Source organism: Rattus norvegicus, chromosome 14, assembly GCF_036323735.1.
Source record: "Rattus norvegicus strain BN/NHsdMcwi chromosome 14, GRCr8, whole genome shotgun sequence".
Classification (NCBI taxonomy): Eukaryota; Metazoa; Chordata; class Mammalia; order Rodentia; family Muridae; genus Rattus; species Rattus norvegicus.
This window is the reverse complement of record NC_086032.1, coordinates 65319919-65331207: the sequence shown is the minus strand read 5'-3', so window position 1 is coordinate 65331207 and position 11289 is coordinate 65319919. Positions and strand designations below refer to the sequence as shown.

Genomic DNA, 11289 nt, shown 5'->3' with positions numbered 1-11289 from the left:
CATTGTTGTACTTTTGGGGTCTCGAGCCCCTTCAAGCTCTTCCAGTTCTTTCTCTGATTCCTTCAACGGGGGACCTATTCTCAGTTCAGTGGTTTGCTGCTGGCATTTGCCTCTGTATTTGCTGTATTCTGGCTGTGTCTCTCAGGAGCGATCTACATCCCGCTCCTGTCGGTCTGCACTTCTTTGCTTCATCCATCTTGTCCAATTGGGTGGCTGTATATGTATGGGCCACCTGTGGGGCAGGCTCTGAATGGGTGTTCCTTCAGTCTCTGTTTTAATCTTTGCCTCTCCCTTCCCAGCCAAGGGTATTCTTTTTCCTCATTTAAAGAAGGAGTGAAGCATTCACATTTTGATCATCCGTCTTGAGTTTCGTTTGTTCTAGGGATCTAGGGTAATTCAAGCATTTGGGCTAATAGCCACTTATCAATGAGTGCATACCATGTATGTCTTTCTGTGATTGGGTTAGCTCACTCAGGATGATATTTTCCAGTTCCAACCATTTGCCTATGAATTTCATAAACTCGTTGTTTTTGATAGCTGAGTAATATTCCATTGTGTAGATGTACCACATTTTCTGTATCCATTCCTCTGTTGAAGGGCATCTCGGTTCTTTCCATTTTCTGGCTATTATAAATAAGGCTGCGATGAACATAGTGGAGCACGTGTCTCTTTTATATGTTGAGGCATCTTTTGGGTATATGCCCAAGAGAGGTATAGCTGGATCCTCAGGCAGTTCAATGTCCAATTTTCTGAGGAACCTCCAGACTGATTTCCAGAATGGTTTTACCAGTCTGCAATCCCACCAACAATGGAGGAGTGTTCCTCTTTCTCCACATCCTCGCCAGCATCTGCTGTCACCTGAGTTTTTGATCTTAGCCATTCTCACTGGTGTGAGGTGAAATCTCAGGGTTGTTTTGATTTGCATTTCCCTTATGACTAAAGATGTTGAACATTTCTTTAGGTGTTTCTCAGCCATTCGGCATTCCTCAGCTGTGAGTTCTTTGTTTAGCTCTGAACCCCATTTTTTAATAGGTTATTTGTTTCCCTGCGGTCTAACTTCTTGAGTTCTTTGTATATTTTGGATATAAGTCCTCTATCTGTTGTAGGATTGGTAAAGATCTTTTCCCAATCTGTGGTTGCCGTTTTGTCCTAACCACAGTGTCCTTTGCCTTACAGAAGCTTTGCAGTTTTATGAGATCCCATTTGTCGATTCTTGATCTTAGAGCATAAGCCATTGGTGTTTTGTTCAGGAAATTTTTTCCAGTGCCCATGTGTTCCAGATGCTTCCCTAGTTTTTCTTCTATTAGTTTGAGTGTGTCTGGTTTGATGTGGAGGTCCTTGATCCACTTGGACTTAAGCTTTGTACAGGGTGATAAGGATGGATCGATCTGCATTCTTCTACATGTTGCCCTCCAGTTGAACCAGCACCATTTGCTGAAAATGCTATCTTTTTTCCATTGGATGGTTTTGGATCCTTTGTCAAAAATCAAGTGACCATAGGTGTGTGGGTTCATTTCTGGGTCTTCAATTCTATTCCATTGGTCTATCTGTCTGTCTCTGTACCAATACCATTCAGTTTTTATCACTATTGCTCTGTAATACTGCTTGAGTTCAGGGATAGTGATTCCCCCTGAAGTCCTTTTATTGTTGAGGATAGCTTTAGCTATCCTGGGTTTTTTGTTATTCCAGATGAATTTGCAAATTGTTCTGTCTAACTCTTTGAAGAATTGGATTGGTATTTTGATGGGGATTGCATTGAATCTGTAGATTGCTTTTGGTAAAATGGCCATTTTTACTATATTAATCCTGCCAATCCATGAGCATGGGAGATCTTTCCATCTTCTGAGGTCTTCTTCAATTTCTTTCCTCAGTGTCTTGAAGTTCTTATTGTACAGATCTTTTACTAGCTTGGTTAAAGTCACACCGAGGTACTTTATATTATTTGGGTCTATTATGAAGGGTGTCGTTTCCCTAATTTCTTTCTCGGCTTGTTTCTCTTTTGTATAGAGGAAGGCAACTGATTTATTTGAGTTAATTTTATACCCAGCCACTTTGCTGAAGTTGTTTATCAGCTTTACTAGTTCTCTGGTGGAACTTTTGGGATCACTTAAATATACTATCATGTCATCTGCAAATAGTGATATTTTGACCTCTTCTTTTCCGATCTGTATCCCCTTGACCTCCTTTTGTTGTCTGATTGCTCTGGCTAGAACTTCAAGAACTATATTGAATAAGTAGGGAGAGAGTGGGCAGCCTTGTCTAGTCCCTGATTTTAGTGGGATTGCTTCAAGTTTCTCTCCATTTAGTTTAATGTTAGCAACTGGTTTGCTGTATATGGCTTTTACTATGTTTAGGTATGGGCCTTGAATTCCTATTCTTTCCAGGACTTTTATCATGAAGGGGTGTTGAAATGATCATGTGGTTCTGTTCTTTCAGTTTGTTTATATAATGGATCACGTTGATGGTTTTCCGTATATTAAACCATCCCTGCATGCCTGGGATGAAGCCTACTTGATCATGGTGGATGATTGTTTTGATGTGCTCTTGAATTCGGTTTGCCAGAATTTTATTGAGTATTTTTGCATCGATATTCATAAGGGAAATTGGTCTGAAGTTCTCTTTCTTTGTTGTGTCTTTGTGTGGTTTAGGTATAAGAGTAATTGTGGCTTCGTAGAAGGAATTCGGTAGTGCTCCATCTATTTCAATTTTGTGGAATAGTTTGGATAATATTGGTATGAGGTCTTCTATGAAGGTTTGATAGAATTCTGCACTAAACCCGTCTGGACCTGGGCTCTTTTTGGTTGGGAGACCTTTAATGACTGCTTCTATTTCCTTAGGAGTTATGGGGTTGTTTAACTGGTTTATCTGTTCCTGATTTAACTTCGATACCTGGTATCTGTCTAGGAAATTGTCCATTTCCTGAAGATTTTCAAATTTTGTTGAATATAGGTTTTTATAATAAGATCTGATGATTTTTTGAATTTCCTCTGAATCTGTAGTTATGTCTCCCTTTTCATTTCTGATTTTGTTAATTTGGACGCACTCTCTGTGTCCTCTCGTTAGTCTAGCTAAGGGTTTATCTATCTTGTTGATTTTCTCAAAGAACCAACTTTTGGTTCTGTTGATTCTTTCTATGGTCCTTTTTGTTTCTACTTGGTTGATTTCAGCTCTGAGTTTGATTATTTCCTGCCTTCTACTCCTCCTGGGTGTATTTGCTTCTTTTTGTTCTAGAGCTTTTAGGTGTGCTGTCAAGCTGCTGACATATGCTCTTTCCTGTTTCTTTCTGCAGGCACTCAGCGCTATGAGTTTTCCTCTTAGCACAGCTTTCATTGTGTCCCATAAGTTTGGGTATGTTGTATCTTCATTTTCATTAAATTCTAAAAAGTTTTTTATTTCTTTCTTTATTTCTTCCTTGACCAGGTTATCATTGAGTAGAGCATTGTTCAATTTCCACGTATATGTGGGCATTCTTCCCTTATTGTTATTGAAGACAAGTTTTAGGCCGTGGTGGTCCGATAGCACGCATGGGATTATTTCTATCTTTCTGTACCTGTTGAGGCCCGTTTTTTGACCAATTATATGGTCAATTTTGGAGAAAGTACCATGAGGAGCTGAGAAGAAGGTATATCCTTTTGCTTTAGGATAGAATGTTCTATAAATATCCGTTAAGTCCATTTGGCTCATGACTTCTCTTAGTCTGTCGACATCACTGTTTAATTTCTGTTTCCATGATCTGTCCATTGATGAGAGTGGTGTGTTGAAATCTCCCACTATTATTGTGTGAGGTGCAATGTGTGCTTTGACCTTTAGTAAGGTTTCTTTTACGTATGTAGGTGCCCTTGTATTTGGGGCATAGATATTTAGGATTGAGAGTTCATCTTGGTGGATTTTTCCTTTGATGAATATGAAGTGTCCTTCCTTATCTTTTTTGATGACTTTTAGTTGGAAATTGATTTTATTTGATATTAGAATGGCTACTCCAGCTTGCTTCTTCTGACCATTTGCTTGGAAAATTGTTTTCCAGCCTTTCACTCTGAGGTAGTGTCTGTCTTTGTCTCTGAGGTGTGTTTCCTGTAGGCAGCAGAATGCAGGGTCCTCGTTGTGTATCCAGTTTGTTAATCTATGTCTTTTTATTGGGGAGTTGAGGCCATTGATATTGAGAGATATTAAGGAATAGTGATTACTGCTTCCCGTTATATTCATATTTGGATGTGAGGTTATGTTTGTGTGCTTTCATTCTCTTTGTTTTGTTGCCAAGACGATTAGTTTCTTGCTTCTTCTAGGGTATAGCTTGCCTCCTTATGTTGGGCTTTACCATTTATTATCCTTTGTAGTGCCTGATTTGTGGAAAGATATTGTGTAAATTTGGTTTTGTCATGGAATATCTTGGTTTCTCCATCAATGTTAATTGAGCGTTTTGCTGGATACAGTAACCTGGGCTGGCATTTATTTTCTCTTAGGGTCTGTATAACATCAGTCCTGGATCTTCTGGCCTTCATAGTTTCTGGCGAGAAGTCTGGTGTGATTCTGATAGGTCTCCCTTTATATTTTACTTGACCTTTTTCCCTTACTGCTTTTAATATTCTTTCTTTATTTTGTGCGTTTGGTGTTTTGACAATTATGTGACGGGAGGTGTTTCTTTTCTGGTCCAATCTATTTGGAGTTCTGTAGGCTTCTTGTATGTCTATGGGTATCTCTTTTTTTAGGTTAGGGAAGTTTTCTTCTATGATTTTGTTGAAGATATTTACTGGTCCTTTGAGCTGGGAGTCTTCACTCTCTTCTATACCTATTATCCTTAGGTTTGATCTTCTCATTGAGTCCTGGATTTCCTGTATGTTTTGGACCAGTAGCTTTTTCCGCTTTACATTATCTTTGACAGTTGAGTCAATGATTTCTCTGGAATCTTCTGCTCCTGAGATTCTCTCTTCCATCTCTTGTATTCTGTTGGTGAAGCTTGTATCTACAGCTCCTTGTCTCTTCTTTTGGTTTTCTATATCCAGGGTTGTTTCCATGTGTTCTTTCTTGATTGCTTCTATTTCCATTTTTAATTCCTTCAACTGTTTGATTGTGTTTTCCTGGAATTCTTTCAGGGATTTTTGTGTCTCCTCTCTATGGGCTTCTACTTGTTTATTTATGTTTTCCTGGAATTCTTTCAGGGATTTTTGTGTCTCCTCTCAATGGGCTTCTACTTGTTTATTTATGTTTTCCTGGAATTCTTTCAGGGATTTTTGCGATTCTTTCAGGCATTTTTGCGATTCCTCTCTGTAGGCTTCTACTTGTTCTCTAAGGGAGTTCTTCACGTCTTTCTTGAAGTCCTCCAGCATCATGATCAAAAATGATTTTGGAACTAGATCTTGCTTTTCTGGTGTGTTTGGATATTCCATGTTTGTTTTGATGGGAGAAGTGGGCTCCGATGGTCCCATGTAGTCTTGGTTTCTGTTGCTTGGGTTCCTGTGCTTGCCTCTCGCCATCAGATTATCTCTAGTGTTACTTTGTTCTGCTATTTCTGACAGTGGCTAGACTGTCCTATAAGCCTGTGTGTCAGGAGTGCTGTAGACCTGTTTTCCTCTCTTTCAGTCAGTTATGGGGACAGAGTGTTCTGCTTTCCGGCGTGTGGTTTTTCCTCTCTACAGGTCTTCAGCTGTTCCTGTGGGCCTGTGTCTTGAGTTCACCAGGCAGCTTTCTTGCAGCAGAAAATTTGGTCTTACCTGTGGTCCCGAGGCTCAAGTTCGCTCGTGGGGTGCTACCCACGGGCTCTCTGCAGCGGCAGCAACCAGGAAGACCTGTGCCGCCCCTTCCGGGAGCTTCAGTGCACCAGGGTTCCAGATGGTCTTTGGCTTTTTCCTCTGGCGTCCGAGATGTGTGTGCAGAGAGCAGTCTCTTCTGGTTTCCCAGGCTTGTCTGCCTCTCTGAAGGTTCAGCTCTCCCTCCCACGGGATTTGGGTGCAGAGAACTGTTTATCCGGTCTGTTTCCTTCTGGTTCTGGTGGTGTCCCAGGCACAGGGGTCCTGCCGCTCCTGGGCCCTCCCCCACGGGAGCCCAGAGGCCTTATACAGTTTCCTCTTGGGCCAGGGATGTGGGCAGGGGTGAGCAGTGTTGGTGGTCTCTTCCGCTCTGCAGCCTCAGGAGTGCCCACCTGACCAGGCGGTTGGGTCTCTCTCTCACAGGGTCTGGGGGCAGAGAGCTGCTGCGGGCCGGGATCCGCGGGTGTGGGACTTCCGGTAAACACAGAATGTGCCCGGTCCTACAGGAATTCTGCTTCCGTGTGTCCCAAGCTCACCAGGCAGCTTTCTTGCAGCAGAAAAGTTGGTCTTACCTGTGGTCCCGGGGCTCAAGTTCGCTCGTGGGGTGCTGCCCACGGGCTCTCTGCAGCGGCAGCAACCAGGAAGCGATTATTAGCTTCTTAAGGAACCTTGAAACTGTCTCCCATTCTTAGTTGTCCACTTGCCACGAAAATAGAGAAGTTTCTTAACAAAGCCACTGATGAGAAGATATGTAAATTAAAGTATAGCCAGGTGAAAATGATTCCTCAAGATTCACAATGCTTCACATGGCAATACAAATCTCAGATCCCTGCTCTCTATACTATGCAACCCTAATTCACCAACATCTCTCATCTAAAGAAAAGAAAAACATATTTATTCACATTTCTTTACCAATTTGTTTCTCCATACAGGCTTTTTATGTAGCTTAGTCAGGGCTCAAACTCACAAATTCCCTACCTTAACCTCCTTAACGTCGTATTACAGTTGTCTACTACAATGTCCAGTTCACATAAGCTTAATTTTATTATATATATATATATATATATATATTTGTGTGTGTGTGTGTGTGTGTGTTTTCTTTGCATGTATGTCTGTGCACCACGTTTGTGCCTGACATTCTTAGGGGACAAAAGAGAGCATCAAATCCCTAAGAACTGAAGTTTCAGATGTCTATAAACAACAATATTATAAGCTTTGTAAATCAAACCCAAGTCCACTAGAAGAGAATAGTGGTCTTAACTGCTGAGCCATCTCTCCAGCCTTCTCATCATTTTTTCTAATAAACAAATGTTAAAAGAGTTGTGCTCCTTCTCTTAAGACCAACCTTTACTATGGTTGAATTGTATTTTGGTAGAGAGTGTAGCCATAACCCAACACGGGTGACTTCTTTTGGAGCATGAAATGATTAAGGAATGATTGATATCTCAGCTTCAACCAACTAGTATCTAGCTCCAATTCCTTATGGAAGTTAAGTAATAGTGTTTTCTTTATTGGAAGGCTATACAATTGCAATGTGCTATTATATACAAAATACTTATCAGAAGAAGATACCAATACCACCGATTAAGAGGTCTAGGAGGCAGTAGTGGCAGTAAATGGTGGCAACAGTGGAGATGGAGGAGCAAATGACGTAATAGTTATAGAAGAAATGGCTTCAGTACTGTCAACAATGGTGTCAACCACAGTCATAACAGCACTGCTCTTATTGGTGGTGACACTACTGTGAATGCAGAATTAAGAACACTTACTCCTTACTCACTGCTTCAGTTGTCTTCAGTATACATCTTCCTAAAGAAGATCTTTCTGTCTTCTCTCCTCCCTTCCCCTCCTAATGGAGATAAATAACACAGTTAGTTGTGTTTAGGGATGGGCCACTTAAAATCATTGCCACTATCAAAAACACTCAGGATTTTTGGGTTAGATGGTGGTTGAGGAAGATAAGGACAAGGGCAGCTCTTTGGAATATAGAAATAACTTTGAACACTCACAAAGATAATGGGACAGATGAAAAGCATGGTGAAAAAGCAATGCTACAAGCCAAGGTAAACACCACTCCAGCTATACCGCTGCCAGGACAAGGGGAAAGTAGATGAAGTCTCCCCATTAAGTAAGCTAGGTAGCCCTACTGAAAATAGATGAGCGGTCAAAACAGTAGCTGCAGGATTCAATGAGAGGAAACCCTACAGTACAGCACTATGAAGGGAAAATCGATCAAAGATTTATATTTAGGAATATATACATACACACATGTGTGTACGTATGTATGTATGTATGTGTGTATGTATGTGTGTATATACATGCAATGATAATTAATGAAAGAGAAGGTTATAAATTCGAAGGAGAGTGAAGAGGGGTATATGGGAGGAAGGTGAATTCCTTCATAAATGTATGAAGTAATGAATGGGAGAAATAATGATTAAAATTATGATCTTTATATATATATATATATATATACATACACACATATAGAGAAAAAGACAGAGAGACACACAGAGAGACAGAGACAGAGAGAGAGAATAGAGCCTAGTTCTCATGTGCTTATTCAGGGAAGAAATATTAGCTGAATGTGAATTAGAAAACTACCTTATCTGAATACATGGTACTAAATCATTTTCTTCTTCAAGCCCTTAGACTTTTCATTAACCATTTAAGGAACATAGCAAATATAGATGTCTACAAAGCAATGATCAAATGTATCCCAAAACGTAAAACACAAACTTTTAAATGAATGTAATCACTTGTCAGTGGTATAAAACCTGGAGAAACTAATTCCTCACCTGGGAAATCTCTAAAGACAGCTTTTTTTAAATAGGAATGTTTTAGAATGCACAGCAAAAGGGACACAGAGATATTCCCTCTTGAATGTGAAACAAAGCATCCAAGCTCCACTTTGTTTAACTTCGGCGTTAGCATATGCCACAACATTAAGATTTAATCATTTGGCAGAGTTCTGTCCAACAAGTGAGGGAGAGCATTGGTTCCCGTGAGACAGAAGAGATGGCTTTCTTCAGCGCCCAGTCTCCATTCATGAACCTAGTCATTCCCTGTGCTGGAATAATGCAGCAGGGACTCCAGGTCACCTTCCAGGGGACCATCTGTGCTTCTGCAAATAGGATTGGGGTGAACTTTCAGACTGGCTTCAGTAGAAATGACATTGCCTTCCACTTCAATCCCAGGTTTGAAGAAGGAGGATATGTGGTTTGCAACATGAAGCAGAATGGACAGTGAGGGCCTGAGGAGAGGAAGATTCAGATGCCCTTCCAGAAGGGGATGCCCTTTGAGCTCTGCTTACTGGTACAGAGGTTGGATTTCAAGGTGATGGTGAACAAGAACTTCTCTGTACAGTACTCACACCATGTACCCTACCACCTAATAGACACCATTGCTATCTCAGGCTACTTTCGGCTGTCTTTCAGCACCTTCCAGAACTCCTCTGCAGCCCCTGTCCAGCCTGTCTTCTCCACAGTGCAATTCTCTCAGCCAGTCCAGTTCCCATGGATCCCCAATAGCAAACTCAGGGTTTTGAGACTGTCCACCAGGCACCTATGGCTCAAACTATCATCCACACAGTTCACAGCACCCTGGACAGATGTTCTCTACTCCTGGAATCCCTCCCATGGCATAGCCATCCCAGCCTATACTATACCTTTCTTCACCACCATTCCAAATGGGCTTTACCCATCCAAGCCCATCATCATATCAAGCAAGGTCTTGACAGATGCTAAGGGGTTCTATATCAACCTTCGCTCTGGGGGGTAACATTGCTTTCCACCTGAACCTCCATTTCAATGAGAAGGCTGTGGTCTGAAACACTCAGACCAACAGCTCCTGTGGGCCTGAAGAGCAAAGTCTTCCTAGGAGAATGCCCTTCAGTCATGGCCAGAGCTTCTCAGTGCGGACCTTATGTGAAGGATACTGCTTTAGGTGGCTATGGATGGTCAACACATGTGTGAAGACTGCCACCGCCTGAAGAACTTGCCAGCAATCAACAGTCTAGAAGTGGCCAGTGACATCCAGCTGACTCATGTGCAGACCTAGGAAGGTCTCTGGCCTAGGGATGAGGGCTGGGGGACCCTGTCTGAGTCTTGTCATCATTTCCCTATCTCAGTCCCGGCTCCCGAAATCCCACCATTAAAAGATAGCCTCGCTCACATGAGTTCCAGGAAGGTGACATTCTCAATTCACCCCCCTCCACAAAGAGGTGCCCTGGATTATGTGACATATGGCTGTCAGCCTACAGTCCCAGCCATTGCTTCCAAGCTGGGGAGGGAAGTGACCTCCCTGGGTTTTCCCCTTTCTCTGATCCTTACGCCCTCTCTGACCCTTTCCCTTCACCCATCCTGCTCTTCACCCCTCCAGGAGGGCTACCCTGATGTCATCCCACTGGCCTCCAACTGACCCAAAATGTCTGCCTTAACTTTTCCCCTTTCTTATCCAGTGCCCATAAAATAAAGAAGTAATAATGCTTGTCTACAAAAAATAAACAAATAAATAAAAAGATTTAATCATTTTTGTCTACAGGCTTGTGGATTGACCTTTACCTTTTAACAGAGACATTTTAAGGTAAACCCAAAATTAAGCTGTGCCTAGCTGGAGATTTTGGCATGAGTTATAAATAACTCCCTCCCAGACTTTTTGGACTGCTCTCTGCTGAAGACATTAGAACATACATGTTCATGGGTAATTACATATTCATTCATCTGGTGGGGCATGTGGCTTGGGACTGCCGGGTGGTAGGCTGTATCTAACATGAGTCATCTTTCAGAGCTAAAGTCATTCAGGGAACAGCAGCTTTGCACAGGCACTAGGAAGAAGCTACATTTCCATGGGTCAGTGCAGATCATGGAGGGCTTTCTTTTATCTATCTCCCTCAACAATATTATACAAAAAGTTATTGGTCTTATTTAATATGAAGAGGCCAGAGTTTAAGGAAGTAGCATGATTGGTTTTTGAACATCTTAACATTATGTAAAATGTTTGCTTAGTTTTTCTGTCCTTGATGCTCCATCGTGCTTTAACTAAATGTCTCTTCAATCCTTTGCCCTAACCTCCATTCTGCTTAATGCCATGGATTAGAGCAACACAACCCTGGCCAAACTAATGAGTTTTCTTCACTCTCCTGTCCATAGGACTTATTCTGACAGCCAGATCATGCAGGACCCAAAGGATATATTCTCTCTATAATCATAAGCTTTAGGAACAAAGTAAGCTGAAGCTATTTGTGGCAAACTGTATTATGCCCAGTTTGAGCAGTGCTTTCAGTGTAGGAAGTCTGATCAATAGTAGTAGCAAAGAGAGAATTCTACCTACATTGACCTACAAAACAGACTTCTGCTGGATTTCTGATCAATTAGACTATGCTCAGTTCTCAGTCACCGAACAGCCACCTATATCCTCTTCTCATGTTTCATACCCAAGTGGTGTTAGCCCATAACAAGACAATGATGACTAGAGTGACAGGGATTTTTAATTTTCTTCACTGGGGTCACAAAATGCTGGTGTGTGGCCAAGCTCCATCACTCAC

General features: G+C 41.6%; 1 pseudogene; it reads left to right on the top strand.

The window, feature by feature from the left end:
• The first annotated feature begins 8762 nt into the window (after positions 1-8762).
• Positions 8763-9803, top strand: Lgals9-ps2 (galectin 9, pseudogene 2; annotated as a pseudogene).
• Positions 9804-11289: the final 1486 nt, after the last annotated feature.